This window comes from Manis javanica, chromosome 10 (genome assembly GCF_040802235.1).
Source record: "Manis javanica isolate MJ-LG chromosome 10, MJ_LKY, whole genome shotgun sequence".
NCBI lineage: Eukaryota > Metazoa > Chordata > Mammalia > Pholidota > Manidae > Manis > Manis javanica.
Window position 1 is genome coordinate 21,684,687 of NC_133165.1, and position 25,786 is coordinate 21,710,472.

The following is a 25,786-nucleotide window of genomic DNA, read 5'->3' on the forward strand; positions in this document are numbered from 1 at the left end:
AGGGGCTGGACCCAGACACCAGCATGCTCATGACCGTGAGCATGCACACAGGTCTCTCCCACACTCCCTTCCTTGATTTTAGGAACAGCCTGGGGCAGAAAGGACTGTGGACCACCATGAGGAAAGAGCCTGGATTTAGGCTGCCTGTGGGCACCCCCTGTGGGAACTCGGGCCCGCCCAGGGCCTGTCGTTGGTCAGCACCACCTCCCCCTCAAGGTGCAGCGCAGCTGCGAATAGTCAGCACTTACCTCGCATCTGCTGGGCACTCACAACACCTGGTCCTCCCGGCATGAGCGCCCAGTCAGCCTCCATCTAATGCTTTCCTTTTTCCTTCGAGTTTCTTGGGCAGTTTGGAGTCTTCGTTCCAGGAAGTAATCGATGAGGCCCAGCATTTGTAATTCTCAACACAAAAACACCCAGACTGCAGGTTCGTGTGCAAAGGGAGGCTTCCTGCCTGGCTGGGGGGTCTTTTGAGCCAGAGGAATCAGGTGACGCAGGGCCTCAGTCCTCACACTCTCTCCCTGTTGGCCTCCAGGGTCAAGGCCACAGGCCCCAACCATCTGAGAGCAGGATGGCCTTCCTCTGCGGGTTTTTATGTTTGGGTAACAGGGGTTCAGCATGAAAGAAGGGAGTGGTTCTCTTGGGCTGTGTGTTAGGCGAAGGGGCTTAGCTGAAAGGAACTTAGTGGCCACAAGGGGAACTACAGTCTCCTTAAGCTTCCTTTGGAAGGTGGGACCTGGGGTGATTCTGCCCCAGGGTGGGGCAGGAACAGGAGGAGGGAGGGGTGGGCCTTCCAGCCCTGCTGAGGTTGGTGCTTCCCCTTCATCTCAGTCCCAGAACAGCTGTAGGAGGTGAATATGGCTCTCCCCATTCTACAGGTGAGGAAAATGTCCAGAGGGGTCAAGTCGCTTGCCTGAGGTAACTCACAGAGCCGCGTGTTTCACAGTGAAGCCCCTCCGACCCCAGCTGGAGTTCTTCTAGCTGTGCTGTGCACAACAGAGAAATCAGTGACTACTGCAGACCTACTGCGTGTGAGAGTCAGAAATGACAGGCTCACCCCTGCTCCCGTCCTAGCGGTCACCTCCCGACTGGAGTCTTCATCTCACTTGGTCCCCAGGCCAACCTGGGTGCAGTGTAACTGACAGTGGCTCAAAGGAGTCCGGGGACCCACTTCTGAGTGGGATTTGGGCTCTGTGGAGGGTGATCTCTGGGAGTGCTTCAGAGGCAAAGAGGGCCCAGGTCACTGTTCTGATCCAGGTGGGCCAGAGGGTGCTGGGTGGAGGGGCTCAGGGATGCTTTCAGCTGCATGTAACTGAAGCCCGGCAGCCTAACCAGGCATTGCGTTTTCCCTGTACCAGGCGGTAGCCGGCAGTCTGGAGGCGGTTGTGGCACAGTTACGTAGCTTTGCACCCATTCCTGCTAACTTCCATCCTAACGTCTGTCACCTGATGTTTGCAGGATGGTTGCTGCTGTTCTGGGTGCCAGACCCATCCTCACGCAGGAAGCAAGGGAGAAGGGGCAGCAGTGGCCGTTGCTTCCCTTTATCAGGAAAAGAGCCTCCCCAGAGGCCCACCTAGCAGACTTCCCTTACGACCCGGTGGTCCAGACGGAGTCACCCAGTCCCCTCCAGCTGCAAGGAAGACTTTCAGGCCCTGGGCTGGGCTGGACACCAGAGGGAAATCCAGAGGTGGTAGGCTCACTCTTGCTCACACAGGACTCACCGCTTAGGGGAGGTTGTAAAAGTTGAAGGTCCTCAGGCCTCCTGCCCCAGGAGGAGACCAGGCTTCGTCTTGTAGAATCCAGAAGGCCCGTTGGAGAGGATGTCTAAGCTGGGCTCTAAAGTGAAAGAGTGTTAAATCTGTGACAGTTAAAGGCCGCTAATTGTTCAGTTTGTGATTACACTCTTCCTCTAAGACGGCTGGTCCTGAATATCCCCCTGTTGTTAGCTTAGGACTGTCTGTTACCTGCACAGGGCAGCTTGACATTTAACTCCTGCCTCTTCCCTACCTGCCCTGCGGTAGGCCCATGTGTGCTGCCTGGTGTTGGAGGTCACCTCCTGAGTCATCAGGGCCCTGGGAGGAGTCCTCATGGCCATTGGCAACAGTGATGGGAAACACAGTGCTCGTTAGGGTCAGCTCAGTGGGCTCGGTGTCAGGAGAGCCAAATGACTTCCATTGTTTCTTGGCTGCCTGGGTCTGGGCGTCTCTCGATTTGTCAGTCCTCCCCTCTAGGCCTCGCTTGCTTGTGTTACATGACTTGGGGGCATCATTCCGCTTCCCTTCCAGCTGTCTGACTGAGGAGATGGCTTGAGGCGTGATTGCTTAGCAGACATTGGCATCACATATTCCATTTATACAGAAACTCACGGCCTCTCTCTGTTGAATTGCATCTGTGATTTCAGAGGTGGGTGGCCGGTGCCAGCATACCCATTTCAGAGGTGGGGAAGCTCAGGAGGACTCAGAGTAAGTGGTGCCCATGGCTGCACAGGAGGTAAACAGCCTGGCTGGGACTGGGACCAGGAGTCTTTCTTGGCGTTGTGGAGCTGGTGTTCTGTGTGACAGGCATCAGTATTGAGCCGTGGAGCAGGGCCGCCTAGAGCTGGTGTGAGAGCTGCCTCTGCCCGCTCAGTGCTTCTAATTAATTGCAGGTTTTGTGTGTGGTTCTGTCTGGGAATCGCTCATACATACGAGATCAGAGCCCAAGGGTGGGAGGAAGCTGCGCATCCAATGTCCGAATTACTTACGGGCATTTCACTTACAGTTAATCTTCCTTGCCATCACTTAATCCCAGCACTGTGCTGGGCACGAGGCCATTGTAGCAGATGCTGGTGCTGTGGCCGTCAGAGCCTTGGCAGCCCTGGGCTTTGGCCAGGTCAGGGTCATGTGTCTGCTGGTTGCATTGGTTAATGCCAAATAGTAGTAGCCTGCCGACAGGAGCAGGTGATGGGCCTGCCTGGTGGTCCGCTGCCTGTGGAGCCAGGAACCAGAACATTCATATGCTATTCCTGATGAATTGCAGCATCCCAGAGCTAGAAGGATTCCAGAGGATCAGCTATCTAACCTCCTCATCTCATAGACCCAAACTGGATGTGAAATGCCTAAAGCCCCTTGCCAGTTAGTGGCTGAACCAGCTGTGGACACGCATCCTCGTCTGTGACTTGTCCTCACATCACACAACTTTGCTTTTATCGTTTCCTCATTCTGCATCTCCCAGCCTGCTGGTGACATTGTCTCCAGGGCCAACTCAATGCAGGTTCCAAGTTGCAGCATATGAAGTGACTCATTTGTTCTCAGGTGACAGAAGCCAGCCGGAGCCAGCTTCAGTAAAGTAGGGAATGTCCTGCTCTCACAGCCCCAGCGTCCAGGGCCCCGTTGCATTTAGGCGGCCCTGGGTCCTCAGGATCAGCTATCTCTAGGTCTCCCTCCTCCGGGCTCTGCTAGGGGAGGAGGAACAGGGTGAAGCTGGGTGAAGCCCATGACTTCTGGCCAAGCTGGGCAGCACCTGCTGAGACTTTGTCTCTCCAGTGAGAATCTAGAGAATGTTGATTTTGGGGGTAAAATACTAAGCCAGCACGCAGCCCTGAGGGCCCACTGTGAGGCTGGGGAGCCAGATCACCTGGTAGTTAGGGTTGTGGTTCCTGGTGTCAAATGGCCTGCGTTCTGATCTGTGTCTCAGTGTTTCTTTATTTACAAATTGGATTTGAGTGTAGCACCTGCTTCGTATGATTGTTTGGAGACAATTTATGCACAGTTTCACCCACTACCAGCTGTTATTAGCTATGTCATTTAACTTCTTGTTTTCTCCCACCTGTAAAATCGGGGATGACATCACCAGTTCCGTGAAATAACTCATTGGTTCCTTTAATACAACCAAGCCCACACTTAGCCCTCAAGGTTGGCAGTGGATGGAAAATAGCCATGTGCAGGGGACAGCTAGAACCTGAGGCCCTCTCGTCGGCCTTCCCCTTTAGGCCTGCTCGCTGTCACACTGAACCCCATGCCTCCTCTGGGGGCACTGGGTCCCCTTTAATGCTCTCAGCCCTGCTGTGGACTCTGCTTCACAGGAATACATCTGAGACCAGGCTGGAGCGGTTAACAGGGCTTGTCTGCGTGTTGGGGTATGGGATCAGTCACCTTTCCCAGGAGGAGGAAACACCTGAAAACTTCCCCAGAGAAACCGCGGTGATCCTTGGGACAGAGGCCTCTGCCGTCTCGCTCTGCAGCCTCACTGGGGGAACACGGGCTCCAGGCACAGCAGGACCCTAGTTGCCTTGCTGTGTGACCCAGAGCAGATTATTTAACTTCTGTGAGTCTTAGAATGCTCATCTGATAAACAGGAATGGCGACAGCATGTACCTTGGGGGCTGTTGGGAGGGCCGACTGCAGTGAAGTCTGTGAGGTGCCCTGGGGAGTGCCCGCCTGCAGTAGGAGCCTCTGATGTTCACTGTGCCCAGGGCTGCTGTGCTGCATCTTCAGCCTGGGGTCTCCCACAGCCCTGCCAGGGCCTTTCCACATCAGCTGATGTGCTTCCCACAAAAACATGGATACTCGGTCCCCCCCGCCCCACCCCCGGAGATTCTGGGTTAGCTAGGCTGTGGTGCAGTCTGAGCTTTGGTTTCTTGGTTGTTAGTTTTTTTTTTTTAATAGCTGCCTATGTGGTGCTAATGTGTAGCACTGCCTGGGTGAGGCATTACCCTACTGTCTGCTGTCATCTGCCCTGTCCCCGCATGGCTGAGGCCACCTTCCCCCACTGTGTGGCTCCCTAAGCTCCCTCACCACTTCGGCTCTAGCAGGGCGGAGCCACTTCTGGTTTATTTCTACTTATCTGTGAAACTGTGGGGTCAGACAATTCTGGCACTGGGGTCTTTGACCTTGTAGGGGAGGAGCAGTGCCACCAGTGTTGTTTCCTCTTGCTGGGAATCCTGTCCTGCAGAGGGATGGAGTCTCCTTCACAGCCCCAAGGAGGAAGGTGGTTCTTCAGTTTACACAGGGTCACGGATCTGTGTGGCTTCAGGAGCCACGCCAGTAGATCCACAGACAGGGGTGGGGGCAGCAGAATAGGACATGCTGTGTCCAAAGAGGCTCAGGGGAGTTTTTGCTGGTCTCTGCTGCACAGCACAGGCTGTGTGTGTGCGTTTTGGGAGGGGGTGTTCTGAGTCACCAAATGGACTCGTGCTGTAACAGCAGCAGGGTGGTGGCCCAGGTTACTCACTAATGCCTGGGTGAATACTGCTGTGGAATGTACTATCTCTTTATGAGTGTTTGCTAAGTTAGCTGTTTTGCAATGAAGAGCAGGTAGGCCCTGCTTTCTGGGGCTTCACATTTATCTGCCACTATCCAGGTAACAGTTGTATTCTACTTGTCCCTTAACCCAGACCCTTTACTGGGATTCCTGTGCTGAGGAGGGAGGCGTGGTTTTGTAGACTGGTCAGGTTTTAGGTCGCGGTAATGATAATTAGGAATTTGTCCCCTGGGCCTTTCTTTGTAAAACAGTTCAGCATATAACTAGCTCTTCTGTGCACACTGCTAGAGAAGAGGCCAGCTTCGCATATGATGGCTAAGCAAGCCAGTCTATGCCCTGTGACAGCATCTGGGGTGAGCAGCTGTCTTCTACCCTTCCTCTCAACTCCTGCCTCATTCCCCAAAATTTGTTTTTCAACTATGTAATTTGTTAAAATATTTGAGGTGAATATGGCAAAAGGAAGAATTGACTGTGCTTGGTGGGGGTGAAGACATAGATTCTACCAAACACATTTCACTCTTTCATAAGATGCAGGGATTTTAAACAACTGTGTCTCTTCACTGTGGAAAACATCTTGGCAGTTCTGTGAAGAGTGAAATAGTATCACATGACCCCACAATTCCACTCCTAGTTGTTTACCCAGAAGAACTGAGAATAGGGACTCCAACAAGCACATGAATGCAAATGTTTATGGCAGCAGTATTCACAGAAGGCAGAGACAGCCCCAGTGTCCACCAGTGAGTGGATGGATGGATGAACACATGTGGTCTAGCCACACGTGGAATAGCATCAGCCACGGAAAGGAAATAAAAGAGCTGAGACAAGCTATGCTTTGGAAGAACCTTGAAAACACTATGCTAGGTGCAAGAAGCCAGACCCAAAAGGTCACATACTGTAGGATTCAGTTTATGTGGCATATCTGGAATAGGAAATGCCATGGAGACAGAACCAGATTAGTGGCTGCTGGGGAGGGGAGCTGGGGGAGACCCTGCCTCACAGGTGTGCGGTTTGCACCGGGCTGGCGGAGAGCCCGGAACAGGGCAGAGGTGCTGGCCGCACAGCACTGAATGGACTAAATGCCACTGAACTGGCTTTAAAGTGGGTAATTTTATGTTATGTGAATTCCTCAAGATGTTGATTAAAAAGAAAACAACTATGCCACTCCCTCCAACCCCTTCCCTCTTCTTACTGGCCAGATAAGTCACTTGGTTCTATTTCTTCTCCTTGAAGCAACCTTTAAAACTGTTTCTGTGTTTGGTCCTCGTGGCTACATCCTTAAATCTAAATGATGTGCTGGGACCTCCTTGTCTTTCTAGAGATAAATGGAGAGACTGCTTCTTGACTCCTTGAGAAGAAAAAAATATATGTGGAAAAGCATGAAATTGAAAGAGACCACTTAGTAAATGTATGTAATTATCGAGTCACTGTGCGGTACATCTGAAACCAATATAATACTGTGTATCAACTATATTCTGATAAATGAGTGAAAAAAATAGGCCCCCCCCCCTACATACTCCTAATGTGACAGTTTCCTCTGTACGCAGGTGCTGTCTCAGAGGCTTTTCTGCGTGGGGCAAGGCAGGGATGCTCCGGCCTTCTCTGGTCCCTGAGTCTGTCACTTGGAGGTTCCTGGGAGCTGCCCTGGGGGCCTAGCTGCTGCTGGTCTTCACCTCCTGAGGTCTCTGCCCTGCAGCCCCTTCTGTCTCGGCACTTCTGTCATTCTCTGATCTGGAACAGAGAGCTGATTTTTTAAAAAAGAGGCTATGCTTGTCCTGACATTTCCAAACTAACCTGTGGTCAGGAGCTCGGACTTTAGGGCAGGGGGTCGCACAGTGCTGGCCCGTCCTGTGATCCACTGGGTCTGCTTGGTCAGAACCTTTGTGAAGTCAGATTTGTATAAGAAAGGTGGGTGCTGGCTTCTCTCGATGCATCGGACACGTTGATGGCAGCCCGCATGCATCCCTGCATGGGACAGTGGACTGGTCGCAGGGTCTGCTGCCTCGGCAGGGCATGTCCTCCCCGCTTCCAGCTGTCCCCAGGTCCCTCTGGGAACTTCCTTGTGTTCACTGTCATTACTTGTGAGGCTCTGCCTGCATTTGCTTTTGGGACACCTGCCTTAAGGCTTGCACTATGTTACTATAAACAAACACTGTGTGTGTGTGTGTGTGTGAGAGAGAGGGAGAGAGTGAGCAAGCGAGCGCAAGCACATGTGTGTGTGTGCACACACAAGAATGAGCAAAGAACCTAAAAACTACAAGTTTGGAAGACTGAAAGATGTAGAACTTTATTGAGATATTGCCAAGTATTTTTCTTCTGTCCCTTGTGATTTTCTTATATTTCTCACTCTGTTGCCATGGGTTCCTCAAGCCTTTTCTTTTCCAGGTTATGTAGAAATAGTAGTTTCAAAGCTTGGTGGATGATGGGAGGGCAGGATTTAATCAGATTCCTGATTTTCCAGAGGAGGAGGACAGAAAAAGGTCAGGACAGGCCGTACACTGGGAGTTGGTGTGAGTCCTGAGGGAGTGGGCACCCTGGGTTAGGGGGAGCACAGGTCAGGGTAGGCTTCCAGGGGAGCCAGATGGAGTGTGGGTCCTTGCCCTGCTGTGTGTCCTGGGGCACATCACCACCTGTCTCTGGGCCTTTGCTTTCTCATCTGTATGATGTGGAGTAAACCTTGCTTCTCAAGGATGTGGCAGTTAATGAGATGGCATGTTTAAAGTGCTTCTCACCCTCACCTTGCTGGGCAGACAGTAAACAGTGCATGGTAGCTACTGACCATCTGAGCACTGGGAACATATCTTGGGCATTTTTTTCCTCCATTTTTCAGAGTAGAAACCCCGGGTGGGCAGGGGAAAGGGAGAGGCAGGAGAGCAGCACCAAAAGCTGGAAAGGGCCGAAGATTGATTTTTAAAAGTTACATTTTAGAGCTTAACAGTTTATCCTTTCTCTTGGAGATAAAAGAAAAGGGAGTGGGTAGGCAGAAAAAGATATAAAAAGCAGTATGTTAAGTTGAAAAATGATGGTGTAGGTTAAGTATATATCCACAGAAGGGCATTTTTTATTTCTGGGCGTGTGCCCGCATAAGTGCTCTCTTTATAACAGGACGGGCCCCAGGGGAGTGTTTGTAAGGCTCTTTGAGGTCTTTGGGAAAAGATGTATATAAAGCTAAAGAATTAGTACACAGCTCTATGCATATGTGTGTGAGAGAGTGAGTGTGTGTGTGCGCTTCTGCATGCGCGAGCCATCCAGATGTAGCTGTCTAGTTACCACGGTTTTCCCTTTTTTATTTTGAAAAGGGAGTTGAAGATCAATTGATCTCGATAATTCCCCCCCCCCACTACCCCCGTGGCCTTTGATGGCTGACATGGGAGGTCTCTCCCCCACCCTCCAGGCACTGCTTCAGGACTTTATATCGTAACCTCGTCTACCCATAATCACTGTGTGAGTGGAGTGTTAGCTGTAGTGGTGTCTGTGTTTCTGTTTGAGTTCCTGGGTGACGCGCTTGGTCCCTGCCCTGCTGATGTATTTGGAACCTGGATTCCTGCACTGAGGAGGGAGGCGTGGTCTTGTGGACTGGTCAGGTTTTAGGTCATGGTAATGAAGAGTAGGAATTTCTCCCCTCTTTTCCATGTGTATCCATCCCGGAGAGAATTGGAAAAAGCTCAGTTTGCATCTGAATCCCTGTCACTAGGACAGGAAATCACAGCTGTGCATTTGGTGGTTAGCTTCTCTGGTGAGGCCTTGAACTTGTTATTAAACACCATTGACATTTCTGCCTGGCCCTTCCCAGGCTCAGTTTCTGGAGATGAAGGGCAGGTCTTAGCAGTGGGCATCAGTTGGTTATTCACTTGTTTATTAATTTGCCTATTCATCTGCCCCTTGACTCATTCTACACGTCTCTCAGGCTCGCCCTGGCCAGGGGCTGTGCTGGGCCCTGGAGCCCCGGTGGCTTGGTGGGGGCGCCTCTATAGCTGCACCTGAGGTGAACAGTTCACCGCAAAGGACAGAACACTGGTGTGGAGGTGCATACCTGTGTGGCGGGGGCTTGGGAAAGGGGGCCCGATGAGCTCTCCTGGGCATGTTTGCTGGGGCGACTCAGGACCTGCTCAGGTGGAGGACTCAAGGGCAGAGTATTATAGGGGCTCACAGGGGCCTGGGTGCCGCGTGGAGCTGGGCAAGAGCTGGGGTGGCCATGCCCGCCTTGTTCCTGTGGCTGCACTCTCTCAGCAAGTCACCGTCAGTGAACCGTCTTGACTACCTTTGTACAGCAGGAGACCCAGTCAGCCAGTGGCAAGTTCACTGAACCAATAGGATTCTTTTCCGAGTGGTGTTCCTCTGTGGCTTTGCCCCAGTGTCAGGCTTCAGGGCCCTGTGGTGGCTTGTGCTTGACTTTTCAGATGCCAGCCACTTTGCAGATCTCAGCACTTTCTCTGCACCACGTGGGCTTGGAGGGGTTTTCCTCGCTCTTCTCTTTGGTGGGCTGCCGCTCTGTGCCTGCATCTCATTTGCCCTTGGCCAGGCCTCTGCACCTGGTGGCCAGAAGCTGCAAACTGTCCTCAGCTTGGCTTCCAGGAGATAGATTCTGGAGCAACTTAGAACCGTCTGCTCTCAGGCTGGATGCGCCAGCTCCATCCTCCTCATCCCCACTCAGCCTGTGGCCCATCCCCGCTTCTGGAAGACTGTATGATTCTCACTTCGAGTCAACCAGCCGCCCTACATCTCACCAGGTGCCATGGGGTGTAGGGGGAACGCCTGTGGAGGGAGCATCTGTGAAGAGGGGCATGGATAAGACAGGCGTGCCTCCTGGCTTGCACGTCTGCCACAGCCAGTGGGTGAGGGAGTCACAGAAGAGGTGATTTCTGAGCTGGAACTTGGAGGAGGCCCAGAGTTAGGGAAGCACCCAGGATTTCCAGGCCCTCAGAGCACCTGTGACAAGGCACAGAGGCTAAAGAGCAGGAGAGTGGGTTTGATGTGGTGGGAGACGAAGCAGAGAGGTGCGGAGGGGCCAGTGCAGTGCTGTGGTGCATGCGGCCTTTGGGCATCTGCTGGGGAGCAGTGGAGGTGAGCCCTGGGTGGAGGTGTGGCCGCCTCTGGGGAACTGGTGAGGGTGGAGGAAGAAGGCCCAGTGCAGGAGGCTGAGTGGGGACAGCAGGAGGACCAGAAGCAAAGCTGAGGAGTCCTTTGGAGCTGTGGGGAGGGATGTACAGTGTGGAAGCCACAGCCGCTTGAATGCCCTTTCCCATATGTTAAAGGCAGTGTGCAGTCTCTTACTGGGGGCTACCAGCAGGCCCCGCAGAAGGGCATGAGTGTCTGGCAGGCCATGCACCTAACCACAGAGCCACCTCCAGCCCTGGAGTGGCGAAGGCTGTCAGTCAGAGGTAGATGGGAGAGTTGCTCTATGTCCTAAGATAGGGCTCGGCACACCTTTTCTGTAAAGGGCTGGATGGTAACTGTGGTAGGCCTTGCAGGCCCCTTGGTCTCTGTCAGAACAGCTCAGCTCTGCCGCTTTAGTGAAAGCAGCCATATACAGTATAAAAATGGATGAGTGTGGCTGTGTTCCAGTAAAACCTTTGCAACTCCTGTCCTATGATTTCGGCAATATTAGTCTCATTTTTCCAGCTGAGGTAACTGAGAGGCAAAGAGATTGTCATTTGCCCAGGTCCCAGAGCTGAGACAAGGGGGTTCTGGGATTCAATTAGAAAACATGTGTTCTTTCCACTCTGGTTGTTTACTGCCCTAAAGACCTTAAAGTTTCCACAATGGGCCAGTTTTTTGTTAGACTGGCCCTCGGTATTCAGGAATTTAAAAAAAACAAAAAACCAAATTATTATTTCTTTAATGGACTTGTTCTGCAAGGTAGCATAAAGGTTGCTTACATATTTATATAGTTTTTACTTCTACATTGCCCATTTAAATAACTCCATTTGAAATTTATTTTAATACATAGCAGAAACAGAGATAAAGGTTTTCTTTCTTACTCCCAAAATGGTGCCTTCCTAGCAACCCTTATGGACGAATCCATCCTTTTCACAGTGATGCCAAATGCTGCTCTTTATCACAGATCAATTTCTTACTGTTAAAGTTAACATTCTCCTGTGTACCTGACGGATGTGCTGTTTGGTTATCTGAAGCCAGGCCAGGATTTCCAGTTGGATGGTCCTTTGCCTTTTTGAGCCTTAGGAGAGGGACATCCAGTGAAACTCTGAGGGTCGCAGTACAGAAATGCTGCTCTGCTGTCACTTGAAATGTGTGCTGTGGCAGGTAATAAAGAATAAGGAAACCACAATGACGGAGACTGAACAAACAATGGGATGTGTGGTGCTGGGGAGAAGAGACAAAATTGCAGGTTAGGGAGCACCTCTGCCCGTGCGTGTCACTGGCACTTGGAGAAATGCAGTATTTACGTGATATATGGAAATCAACCCCGACATTACCTCCTAGCTCTTCTGCCCAAGGAAAGTCAGCAAAGTGAATGTGTATAAATTTAAAGCCTGCCGAAAGAGTGAATTTTATATTTATTTATTTTTTGTGTCTGGCGTACTAACTCTTGGGCCATTTCATTTTTGACCATTACCAGGAACATTCTGTGATGGCAGCTTGGGGCCGGGGGGATAGCCTGAAGGCCTTCTTTCTGTGATGGCTTTTTTAGGATTCCTAGTGTCAGTACTCTACCTGTCTTTGCGTCCTCAGTCTCTGATGTGGATGCAGTTATAGGGGCGCAGTCCATGAGGGTGGAGGTGCTCTGCGTCAGGGCCAGGTGGCAGGGAAGGCTGGATCAAGGGCATGGGTCAGGTCTGCATTGTTCATCCCACTGTTGCTCCTGGGGGACTTCTGTGCAGTGTGAATCGGGCCTCTTCAGGTCAGGCTACCATGGCTGTTTTTGTCACAAGGGCATTTGTATGTTTTCTGGAACTTTCTGGGAAACACTTCTTTAAGTTTACTTCTTCCTCTGAAACCTACAATTTTCAGCTGCAAAGTCTGAGTGGCAGGTTTGGGATCCCCACATGCCACGCCTAAAAGCCCAGAACCCAGACACTTGCTCAGCCTCCTCCAAGTGACTCCTCGCCCTCTGGGACTGACTTCTCACGTTGCCCATGGTGATCTTGTTTGACACTTCAGAAAGTTCTATTATCTAGTCTGATGCTTTAGGACATATCACTTTTCAAAATTCCTTTTTATTTCCCAAGGTTGAGGCACACAGGAGCTCACCTCATAACTCCTGAAAATGTGCTCAGTTGAACCAACCTGTACTTAGGTAGTCACTGTTACCTTGTCCCTGTCTGCCTGTCCCCCACCGCTGAAGGGAAAGGTTCTCATTATTGTGATCAGTAACCTGTGTTGAATGCTTTCTATGTGCCGGGCATTGTTCTAAGCACCTCATTTACATTTTACTGAATTGAATCCTTACAACACTTGTATGAGGTAGGGACTGTTAAGATAAGGAAGTTGGTGCTCAGAGAGGGTGGGTATCTGTTCAGAGCTACCCAGCTGCTGAGTCAGGATCTGAACCCAGGTTCTGACTCCAGAGATTATGCTCTAAAATCCAGGACCCTGAGTCACTTCCCTGCCTTTGTTGCTGTGCGTACACCAGGCTGGGAACTTGATCCTTTCAACCTTCCTGCAGGGAACGTGGCAGCATCCCCATTTTGTATTTTGCAAAGGTGGAAGCGTGCTTGAGGTTAGTAAGTGGCTTAGCTGGGGTTAGGGCTCTGATGAGCCAAGGAGCCTATTGACAGCAGCTTTCTATGCATCCTGCTCCTGTCACTGGAATGAAAGCTACCAGAACCCCCACCTGACCACCTTCTTGCCCCTCACAGCTCCCCACTAAAAAGCACTTTATTTCTTTCTAGCTCTTGGTCCTGCCCAGAACTATTTCCACACTTTTCAGCCTAAGAGAGATTCTGGATGGTGACTTGGGTCTCTTCAGGACTTGTCCCAGTTTCTTGCTCTGTATTATTGAGCGCCCTCATCAGGTGGTTGTGAGAATTGAACAAGGCTTGTCTTGTGCTGACAGGTTGTGCATAGAAAGTGTTCACTATGCAGTGGCTGTTATGTTTGCTGTTAGTTTGGTAGTATTGTAGTTAGGTAGGAATAGTCTTTCTGCATCTTTCATTTTGCATGAGTTAGCCTTGACCGAGCACCCAGTGTGCGGCAGCTCTAGGGACCCAAGATGACTCCCTGTGCACCTTTACGGAGTTGTGACTTAATTGCAGGAGACAGGCAGTACATTATTGCACTCTCTGCAGCTTGCTGAGGGGTAGGGAAATCAGGGACGGCTTCTAGGTGAGGTGCCTTTTCATCTGGGTCTGAATAGATGACTTTGGTTTAATCAGATTGGTAGTAGGGTGGGTGGTGAACATGAGAAAAGATGGGTTCTGGGCAGGAAATACATGCAGCAATTGTGGGTAGGCCAAAATAAGGCAGTTAAAGTCTCTCAGGAGACCCTGCAGGAAATCTTTGGGTCAGAGGCTGCTGGACCAGGCCGACTGCTGTCTCTGTATTGAGCCCAGGAGAGGGGTTGGTAAGAGCAGGAGGGTGCATGAAATAAACATCTCAGCCGAAGGAGCATGTTCAGGGTGGTGAACTGCTCCCTCCAGGAGAGGCTCAGAGCCAAGGGACTGAAGGCCGCTGAGCATGGCGCTCTTGTCCTGAGCATCCCAGGGCACCCTGTGCTGACACTCCAGCGGTGGAGGGTGTCTGTGCTGTGCATGGGCCTCTGCTGAGCTCTCCTCCTGCTAGATCTGGTGCAAGCAGCTCGTTAGTGTAGATGAGACATGCGCGGGATGTGCCATCACTGAGCAGAAGGCTGACCAAGATGGGGTAATTTCTTTGATTAAGAGGCAATTTCACCAGGGGTTGGGGGCAGGGAGGAGGGAATAGGCAGAGCAAAGAGGATTTTTAGGGCAGCAAAACTACTCTACGATACAGTAATGGTGGATTCATGTCATTATACAATTTTCCAAACTTACATGATAAGTAACACAGAGTGAACCCTGATGTTGATTTGGGGGGTTGGGTTGGGTCAGCACGGGTTCATCAGTTGTAACAAATGTCCCTTCTGCAGAATGTTGGTAATGGGGGATGCTGTGCCTGTGGGGGGAGGGGAGCAGGGGGTATATGGAAAGTCTGTGTACCTTCTGATTTTGCTGTGTACCTAAAACTGCTCTGAAAAATAGTCTTTAATTAAGAAAAAAAGATTGCCTCTCTTAGGGACCTCATATTGCAATTATGAACATCCCATTCCCCCATAAGAAATTCTGGCCAGTTGAGAACTCTGTGGGGAAGAAAGCCTTGTAAGGAAATTCAGAATTCAAACAGGCCTTGAAGTAAAGGCACAGTTTCCCAAGTTTGTGTCCACGTTTCCCAGTCTATAGCCTCACCACCTGCACTGGGTTTCTTGAAGATAAGAACCAAAGAGATACTATCCTGTCTTCAATAATATATGAAACCTTGACTCTTTTTTTCTTTTATATGGCAATGGTATCATGAGAATCAATTACTGGCTTTTTTTGGGTTTTGTTTTTTAACAGCCTTATCAATGTTTTCAGTTAAAAAAAATGTAACTGGAGCGTTATGATGAATTCTTCTAAATTGTTAATGCATCTGGCTGCCATCCATAAGAAGCAGTGCCTTAACATAGCACTGTCCCATCTGGTCTCTTCTCTGATGGCAGTGCCCCAGAGAGTGGGGAACCAGGTGCTATTTGCCCCTTGTGCACCAAAGACAGGCTCACAGACATTGAGACGCTGGTCTGAGGCCTTGGTTCCCAGGTCCCTAGTTCCCTGGTCAAGTTCAGAATGTGGTCAGGCAGACTCTGTTTCACCGTAGGCAGATGTGAATGTGTATTGTCCCCCATTAAGAAATCCTCCATTAAAGACATTGCTTCCTTAGGTAGGTCGGGAGCTTGGCTGTCTGCCTGGGAAGGTACCTTGTGCCCAGTAGGTGCTCAGTAGATGTTTACTGAGGAATGAATGCGTGAGCTCTGGGCCGGAGTAACTGCAGGCAGAGTGTGGCCCAGGTAGGCAATGCACTGTGGCTTTATCTGTTTTGCATGCCCGTTTGTCTCTTTAGGCCCTCTGCATGGGCCTGACCCTCCTTTCCCTCTTCTCAGCCCTGCTTGCTCTCAGCTTTATTAGTTTCTTTTCTGGAAATGCTTTTTCTGCCTCTTTAAAGAGTTGAAAAGATCACATGTGTGGCTCTGGTCTTCCCACACGTGTTGAGAACTGAGCCCCTGCAGTCCTATGCAGCCTTGTTACCCGGACCTGTGTTCAGCGGGCTCCAGCACCTTGGTTCTGGACGTGGCACACATGTGACACGGGTGTTCTCCCCGGCCCTCCTGTGTCCTGTTGGTGCTGTGTCTTTACAGCGGCATCACCCTGGAGCTAGAGGCTGTGTTATTGATGCTGGCCTGACCTTTAAAGTGTGTGGTTATATGGCTTACTTAATAACCCTCTCCACGTTTGTTTATCTGCGGAATGGATTCATGTCACTGAGGTATTGATAAAACAGTAGTTCTTATATGCATGTAAGTGGTAGCTGTTATCATTGTTTCCTAGGATTGAATGCAGTGTTTGGAATTAGAGAGACTTGGATTCAAATTCCAGCCCTGTCTTTCCATTTAATCACTTGGAGCCTGTCTGCAAGCCTGTGAAAGGGACTGGAAGATAGCTTCCCATAGAGTTGTGTGGCTCCAGTGAGACAATGTACGGGAAGCACTTAGCTGGGAGGTGCTGGAATTATTAAGTCCTCAAGATGCAGAGCTTCCAGAGGGCAGGGCTACATGCTAAGACTTATTGCCCAGCTCCTCCACCTCCCCGAATCTGGGCAAATCCATCTGCTGGATTTTGCCCTCTGGGTTGCCTGCAGGCCTCCTCATTTCCCTTGGCTTTCCTCCTGTGACCTCGCTTGCTCCTCTCTCAGGGCCTTTGCACGTGCTATGTGGAGCATTTTTTCCTTCACAGCAGGATGGCTCTCTCCTTCTTGGTTGGTCAGGCCTCTGCTCACCTGTCCTCCTCAGGCCTTCCCAGGGCACCCCATGCAAAATGGCCCTGCTCCCCCCCAATCTCTTGCCTCCACTCACTGTCCTCTTCCTCTTGGCACTTCTCACCACCCCGGCATATGGCCTGCTTGCTCATCTTCCCTCTGGGAGAGGAGGCTGTGTGCAGGCAGAGGCTCTGGCATTGCCCACAGTGCCAGCACAGTGTGTGTAGCTGGGCAGTGGTGAATGGAAAATACATCCTCTCTTTGAATGCAGCTGCTGAGTAACATCTGTGGAAGATGACTGTTGCTGTATTTCTCTTTTTGTCTAAGATGTGGGGGTGGAGGAGAGTTTATACTCAGCTGTTTAAACCCAAGTAGTAACTTTATCAGCAGAGAGCTAAGAAATTAGTGAAGAAAATATCTGATAATTACTTAATGTTATCTTGGACAGAACATAAAAAGACATGTCAATAACCTTTTGCCTGACCTCTTTTAGTGGTCTATTTGTTTTAATACTCAGAAAGGATCAGTCCATCTTTTAGGGCTTGTGACTGAGACTTAGCTGTCCAAATTCATTCTCCCTTTCTCTCTCTTTCTTTCCCAGCATAAAGCTTTTCTGTGGTTAATAGTCCCCTTTGCAGCTAGGTGAGGCCATGTGACAGAGCTTCAGGCCACGGAAGTGATGGATGTGTTTCCAGACCTGGTGTATGAACTACCCTAAGTCGCTCCTCTGGGCTTTCTTTCCTTTATGGCTGTCGGGGATCACAAGCTTCATGCTGAAACTGGAAATTATCCATTGGAGATGACAGAGCCTCCAAAGGTCTGGGTCCTTGAACAATTTTACAGAGCAGTTCTCCTACCCCACCCCAGCAGGAAATATCTATCTTGTACTCTTAAAGAGAAAGAAATATATTTCTTGATCCTCAAACTATTGAATTTTGGGGGTTACTATAGTATAATTGTGCTAATATATGGCCTGTTAAAAAGAAGAGACTCATCCATGATTATGGAATGGTATCAAAATGTTTGCGAGGCCAGAGAGTTCTCTCAGAGGAAGGGATGATCAAGTTGTTACCATTGCTACTGATAGAATAGTTTTGAAATATTTCTGTGCTAACACATAGGCCTGGATGGCCATACAGGATTCACAGCAATCAGCGATCTAACCCCAAAGCAATGTTTGCTACCTGATAATGAGGACAAAGGACATGAAAAGGCTCAGATAAAGCAGAGAGCATGGACACAAGGCCCTTTCCATGTTGGATGTGCCCTTCTGGCCCAGAACAGATGAGGTCCCTAAGTGTGGTTTCCTAGCTTTTCATATTATTGGGAGTGAAATAATTATGAAACACCTTCATTTTATCCCCAGAGAACTGCAGAGCTTACATGACATTGCTCAGAGAGCTGTGCCTCCTAGATCCTGGGTTTTCTTCGCTATAGGTAATCCTTAGCTAAAGATATCAGGGAAATTTATGAAATGTCAGGAAATTTCACAAATAAAGTCTCTTCTTCCTAGTATATGGTAACAGTCTACTAACCCACAGGTCCACCTACTAAGGAATTAAACGTATAGGGTCACCTGCTTCTCTTTTTCTGCTAGTGGTATTTCCTCAGGTGAATGGATCCCAATACACTCTTTTAGCTGCTTTCTTATAATTTTGTAACTACTAGAAGAGAAACAGATCAATTATACATTATGTATATTGCCAAAGACTGCTTGGCTAAGGCCGAAAGGAAGAGAGGCTCATTTGTGCTTTCTAGCAGCTTTGTGTTTATTAAGCTGTGCATTTTGTGCTAAAGAAACTGAGGCTTGGAGATAGTGTAGAGCCTAGTGATTTACACAGCTAGTGAGGGTCCAGGTGGGACCCCTGGACTAGGACCTAGGTGTTGTGACTCTGTGTCCAAAATCAGTTTCTCCAACTCAAGTTACCTCCCCAGTGAGTGGAGGTTCTTTGCCCATATTTTGATTACGCTTCTATGACGTCCATCTGCTTCTGCTGATAGTGTGTTTGTGACAAAAGGTGGTATAATGACTAGTAAAACAAACACAGAAAAGTTACTTTAATCTTTCCTCAAATTCTGTCTTCCATTTCAGTGTGGTAGTCCTAATAATTGGCATTGGTGGGGGAATAATGGGAAGAGCAAAGACAGGAGAATTCTTTGAAGAGTTTTAAAAAATTACAGTAGAAGGAAGTAAGAAATTTATTTTATTCAATTCACCATTAAGAACTGCTTCCCAGACTTACCATCTTATTAAACAAACTGGTGTCCATCAGAGCAGAAAACTGAACAATGAATGAAAGGAACAGAGTCTGTTTCCTGAGCTGCCAACTTTAACAATCAAAAACAATAGGTGTGTGTGTATCTGAGTCAATATTTAAAACTTGTGAAATGCAACAGGAACTACAATAATCAAATACATTCCACAAGGATTAAAAATATATGTAGCCCTAGATTAAGGTAGAATAAATATGAATGGAATTATTTCCAAATTTTCCACCTTGAAATTTTTAAGATAATGATGTTTTACTCGTGTGGATATCCCTAACAACTAGCATAATGCCTGGCTCGTATCAGACTTCCAAGCAGTGTTTGTACTACTGGAATTTTCTTACCCCTCTTGGTGTATCCATGTGGGTTTTCTCTCACATGAGCAGGTACAAGCCAGCCACCAGGCTCCTGGGACCATTCACAAAGGAAGGGAAGGCACAGTGGTTTAATAGACTTCAAAATCACTTTTTTAGCTGAAAGTTTGTTCACTTTTCCCTTAACAACCTGAGTGTAAATGAACTCCTTGTGTTTCTGGAAATATTATCTTACATGCTTTTTAAACCTTATCTATATGCCAGTTGACTAGCCTAATGGTTAAGCATCTACTATATGGAGTTCTAGCTCCAATACAAGTTTTTACATTATTTTCAATACACTACATATGAAAACAATTTAATGGTAAAATTAAAAGTTGTAAGTTTATTGTGTTGGAAATTACAAAAATATACAAATGAGAATTAATATATGCATAATCTGACAGTTTCAAGCTGTGCATGTGTAACTGCTAACGGTTTGATGTTTCCTTCTGTAGATTTTCTATGCATATGTATATCTTTTTGCCATTAAAGTTCATACAATATATTCAATTTCAAACTTAGCCTTTCTGTTTCTGTATCAGCCTAGTTTAGATCCTTTGACTAAACTGACCCCGGCAATTAAGCTTTATTACTATGGGCCTAGAATAACAATACCTCAATTATTATACAAAAGATGATGAGATGAGGAAGGCTTTGCATTTCAGTTATTTGTTATTGCTACATAGTGTAGTTTACTATGTGTCAGGTATTATTCCAAGCACCTAGATGCATTAATTAACTTAATCCTTACATTAATGCAATAAGGTAGGAATTGTTTTTACCACTGTTTTGTACAGGCAGAAAAGGGCACAGATTAGTTAAGTATCTTACTAAAGTCCACACAGCTAGTAAGTAAAAGGGCTGGGATTGGATCTGAGCTGTCTGAATCCAGAATTCATATTCTTAACTGCTATCTCCAACTGCATCTCAGAGTCCTGACTCTCTTTTAGGATAGGGTTCTGAGGAAGAGAGTGAATAGCTGTGGGGATACCTCATGAACTTGGCACTACAAAGCTTTTGGCCTTAGCACTACAAAGCTTTGGGGCCCTAAATGAGGGTCATCTATGGTCTAGTTCAAAATGGGGGAAGTAGAGCTGCTGGCAGAGTGGCTTTTCCTCAAAGGATTATGGCTAGGGAGCTCAGCAAGAGAGACTTGGACAGAACTGTGGAGAGCTGTCATGGTGCCATGGGCCAGCAAGGCTGGGGTAGAACATTCTGCTCAGCACACCTGTCAGGCTGGGAGGACAAACTGCAGTGAAGGCAGCTGCAGACTGGTGGACACTGGGTCTCTTACCAGCCTGGGAGAGGAAGGCTGGACCACCCCTCTATTGTGCTGCATAAGTCGTTATGGTTCTGGGATGATGGGTAAGGGGCTTGATATGACGGGAAGAGAAGGAGTCTCAAGTGTATGATAATAAACCATTTGTCAATATGTTTAACGGGGCTCAAGTCAATTCTAATATAATTGCAGTTCTAAGTAAATACAGTGGTGGGGATAAAAAGATCTACTACACTTACATAACCACTGCCATATCATTCAATAGTTTTTTGACATAAATGAAGTAATAGATATGTTTGCAATTTCACACTTTAGAGCAAGCTTTTTTTTCTTTTGGTATCATTAATATACAATTACATGAGCAACATGGTGGTTACTAGAATCTCCCCATTATCAAGTCACCCCACATACCCCATTACAGTCACTATCCATCAGCGTAGTGAGATGCTATAGAGTCACTGCTTGTTTTCTCTGCACTATACTGCCTTCCCCATGTCCCCCACCTGACATTATGTGTGCTAATCATAATGCTCCTTATTCCCCTTCTCCCTCCCTTCCCACCCACCCTTCCCAGTCCCTTTCCCCTTGGTATCTGTTAGTCCATTCTCGGGTTCTGTGATTCTGCTGCTGTTTTGTTCCTTTCATTTTTGCTTTGTTCTTATGTTCCACAGATGAGTGAAATCACCTGGTACTTCTCTTTCTCCACCTGGCTTATTTCACTGAGCATAATACCCTCTAGCTCCATCCATGTTGTTGCAAATGGTAGGATTTGTTTTCTTCTTATGGCTGAATAATATTCCATTGTGTATATGTACCACTTCTTCTTTATCCATTCATCTACTGATGGACACTTAAGTTGCTTCCATTTCTTGGCTGTTGTAAATAGTGCTGTGATAAACATAGGGTTGCATATGTCTCTTTGAAACTGGGCTCCCGCGTTCTTAGGGTAAATCCCTAGGAGTGGAATTCCTGGGTCAAATGGTATTTCTATTTTGAGTTTTTTGAGGAAACTCCATATTGCTTTCCACAATGGTTGAACTAGTTTGCATTCCCACAGCAGTGTAGGAGGGTTCCCCTTTCTCTGCATCCTCACCAGCATGTGTGGTTCCTATTCTTTTCTATGTTGGCCATTCTAACTGCTGTGAGCCACTTATTGTGATTTTAATTTGCATTTCCCTGATAATTAGTGATGTGGAGCATCTTTTTATGTTCCTGTTGGCCCTCTGAATTTCTTCTTGGAGAATTGTCTGTTCATATCCTCTGCCCATTTTTTAACAGGGTTATTTGCTTTTTGGGTGTTGGGGTATATGAGTTCTTTATATATTTTGGATGTTAACCCCTTGTTGGATATGTCATTTACAAATATATTCTCCCATACTGTAGGATGTCTTTTTGTTTTGCTGATGGTGTCCTTTGCTGTACAAAAGCTTTTTAGCATGCTGTCATCCCATTTGTTCATTTTTTATTTTGTTTCCCTTGCCCAAGGAGATGCATTCAGGAAAAAGTTGCTCATGTTTATATTCAAGAGATTTTTGCCTACGTTTTCTTCTAAGAGTTTTATGGTTTCATGACTTACATTCAGGTCTTTGATACATTTGAATTTACTTTTGTGTATGGGGTTAGACAATAATCCAGTTTCATTCTCTTGCATATACCTGTCCAGTTTTGTCAACACCAACTGTTGAATAGGCTGTCATTTCCCCACTGTATATCCATGGCTCCTTTATCATATATTAATTGACCACATATGGTCGGGTTAATATCTGGGCTCTCTAGACTGTTCCAGTGGTCTATTCTGTTCTTGTGCCAGTACCAAATTGTCTTGATTACTGTGGCTTTGTAGTAGAGCTTGAAGTTGGGGAGCATAATCCCCCCAGTTTTATTCTTCCTTTTCAGGATTACTTTGGTTCTTCAGGGTCTTTTGTGGTTCCATATGAATTTTGGAACTATTGCTCTAGTTCGCTGAAGAATGCTGTTAGTATTTTGATAGGGATTGCACTGAATCTGTAGATTGCTTTAGGCAGAATGGCCATTTTGACAGTATTAATTCTTCCTATCCATGAGCACGGGATGTGTTTCCATTTATTGGTATCTTCTTTAATTTCTCTCATGAGTGTCTTATAGTTTTCAGAAAATAGGTCTTTCACTTCCTTGGTTAGGTTTATTCCTAGGTATTTTATTGTTTTTGATGCAATTGTAAATGGAATTGTTTTCCTTATTTCTCTTTCTGCTAGTTCATCGTTAGTGTATAGATTTCTGTGTATTAATTTTGTATCCCGCAACTTTGCTGAATTCAGATATTAGATCTAGTAGTTTTGGAGTGGATTCTTTAGGGTTTTTTAAATGTACAATATCATGTCATCTGCAAACAGAGGAGCAAGAATTTTTTAGATGATAAATAATTCCTCATAAAGTTGAACAACCAGAAAGCTTACATAACATACCGTAATCTGCTCGATTCAATCTATGTGACACTCAGGAATAGGCAGCATTAGTTTATATTGATAAAGTAAGAATGGGGTCACTTCTGTGGGTAACTGATTCAGCAGGGAGACAGGAGAGCCTTCTTGGCAGGCTGTTGAAAATGTATCACAATCTGGGTGGTGTCCACAGGGGTATATGCATATGCAAAAATATATCAAGCTGTACACTTAAGGTTTATTCCCTTAACTGTTGGAGTATTATACCCAACATATAAAAAGATGAATAATCAAATGGAGCCCAAATATTCAGGACCACTTTGCTTCCATCTTAGAGGAGTTTCTTCCACCAAACGGCGTGATAGCCTATATCAAGGGACACAAACTTTGATCCAAGGGCTAAATCCAGCCTACTGCCTGTATGTATAAATAAAATTTTATTAAAAACAACCATGCTCATTCACTTATATATTGCAAATACTGCTTTCATGGCATAATGGAAGAGTTGAGCAATATGACAGAAACTGTATGGTCCACAAAGCCTGAGATATTCAGTACCTTGTCTTTCACAGGAAAAATCTGCTGTTTCTTTGCCTAGATAACATTTAGGTTCCCTCCAAATACTGAGATTTTGACCGTATGATTCTCAAGTCCAGGACATTTTCTTCTGGAAGCATCTCTAGAACTAATGCTAATCTCAAGATTTATTACACGTAAATAGAAAGTAAGTGGACTGTAGCCTTTTTTGTCTTGATCATGAATGTCCACCTTATACTTCTATTTTTTAAAAAAGAAACAGGAAGAGAAAAGATATGTAAATGTTTTAAATATAAACATTTCTAAAACAGTTAAATGAATTTGGACTGGAAGTTGGTCCATGCTTCATAGGAGCGATGGGCATCCCTCTTTGTATGCGGAGGATGACAGTTAAATCCACCACACAGGGATATGGAACCAGAATTTTATTCCTGTCCGTTTTTAGGATATGAAGGTAAAAAGAAACAAAATTGGCAGAGATCCACCCTGACAAATCCCCTAGCTCCACCTCTGCAATGCCTCAAGTCTGCTTAATATTTCTTACCTTGAGGCTGTGGACACCTGCTGCTTGATTTAAGGCATTTGAAAAGTGAGCAGCTTGCTCTGGGTGAAGCTGCTGCTGCAGAATAAAAAGCCTCAAGGCCCAGCTTTTCTTTGCTTTAGTTGTATGATTCACCCCTTCAGTGTTTCTCCACTTTTTGGTAGTTTCCTAGGGTTTCACAGCTTCTATTCTTAGTCTGTGATATTAATGATGCTGATAGGCCCAGAGACTGCTGTTTTAAGAAATCTTTACTGATATAATCTTAATATAACTCTTTTGAGTCTCTTGGGCTTTTTGTTTTGCTTGGCTCTCTTTTACCTTTGCCCTGTAGAAGCTGCAATTTGCCATTTCTTGCTGCTACTCACATTTTCTTCCCTGCTGATACTTTGAATTAAGACTGCTATTAAGCTACCATTCTATTTCTCTGGGACAACCCTGTCTCCAAACACTGCAGGGAGAGCCTTTCTGGCAACCTGCTGTCCACAAATCAGGAACTACAGCCGAAGCCAAACAATTCCTTTGTTGTAAGCATTCAGACATACTGAGCGCTGCCCATGTACTGAGAATACATAACAGAAGGTTCCTACCCTCTACAAGCTTACAATATCGAAGATGTGTAAGCTCTTAGGGAAAATAGAGTAGTTAAAATTAGTGAACAGAGTGATATTAACAGCCTCTAAAAGAGAGTCCAAAAATGCCCAACCAAGAGCATCATCTGAAAAATTAAATCTTCAGCTTTAAAGCCATGACCTTAATCTTCCACTTGCTCTCTGAAAACACTCTACAAAAGCTTGAAGTTCTTTATAGAGTTCACAGAGAGAGCCTGATAATTTGTCATTCAGCTATATTTCTCCTGGCCTTTGGCAAGACTGGATCTGGCATGCCACAGCTCTCCGGCGAGGTTGCTGCACCTCTGAGCTCGGAAGAGGGGTCCTGTAGGGCTGGAAGCCAGACTTCTGATGCCGGTCTACGGTGCCGACATCAGTGTGGCTGGCGCTGTGAGTGCTGGCGGAACCGAAAGTGGGGTTCACTTGCTGCTATGGGAAGGAACTGCCTCTGCAGGGGGAGGATGTGTTTCTGAGCTGATGCTCCCAGGACACTAAGGCAGGGAGGAATCCCAGGGGAAGCATACAGGGAACACACGGAAAGGAGCATGTCCCCTTTTCTGTCTCCACTTCCCAGTCTTCGTCTGCCACCCTGTGGGGAGGAATTGCCACTCCAGTGTGAAGCCTTGCTGACATGATGCCCGCAGGAACCACAGCAGTTGGAAGCCCAACAGAAACCAGCAGAGAACAGGAAAGAGCAAGCCTCTTCCTCCTCCTCCAACTTAGCAGGCTCCTCTGGCTCCCCTCGTTGTCAAAGCTTGATGGGCAACCGTTTGTATACAACAAAAGTGGTTCGCAGAGCCCCATCGCAAAGAGGAGAAAGTAGGTTTGGAGCTGAGAGACAGTAAGTTAACAAACAGTGTAATTATTTTCCCCACAAGGCTCTGTTCTGCTTTCCCTGACTGTATTGAAATGATGATGGGTGTTGAGAAGTGCACAGGTTTCTCAACTGTGCTTGGACCATTAGACTGTCCAGGAATGAAGAAGAGAAAGGGAAAGAAAAGGAAAGGTTTTGAGGACACAGCTGTAGATAATGCACTAGGCATGACTTCACTTCCAACTTGAGACACTATCATTGGTTGGGAAACATGTTCTCAGTATGTGGAAATGGGAGACAATGAAAAAAAAGCGAGTAGAAAAAGAGGCAATCATTTCACAGCGAGCCTGTCCCCACCTCCCACACATCATACAGTTTCTCTATACTGTTTATCCTGTTCCTCACATCCTCTGTAGTGCCCTGGATAGAACATGATACATAAAATACATAGAATAAACTGGGCACTTTGAAATAAAAGCAACGGTGAGCCTATGCTTACAATTCTCCATGCATGGAAGCCTCAGTGTGGTTTCTGTTTGCTTTACAGGCTGCATGCTATGCAGTTGGCTGTCATCTGGCACGTCAGTTGGTGAAGCACACAAGCGGCTGTACTTCCTTATTTCCCACGGGCAGTATTTATAATGGCAAGACTGTGTGTCCAGAATTCAAGCTAAGAAGATAGGGGGGGAAAAAATCATGAGCTGAGTGCTACAGCCTTAGACTTTATTGAGAACCGAAG

At 47.1% G+C, this 25,786-nt stretch overlaps 1 long non-coding RNA gene across 1 annotated transcript in view; it reads left to right on the forward strand.

Annotated features, from left to right (window-relative positions):
• LOC140843995 (uncharacterized) overlaps positions 1–25,786 on the forward strand; it is a 36,564-nt gene that overhangs the window by 8,552 nt on the left and 2,226 nt on the right. The window contains exons 2-3 of the long non-coding RNA XR_012122007.1: positions 83–427; positions 879–25,786. This is a non-coding gene — a long non-coding RNA (uncharacterized lncRNA). The remainder of the gene's footprint in view (positions 1–82; positions 428–878) is intronic.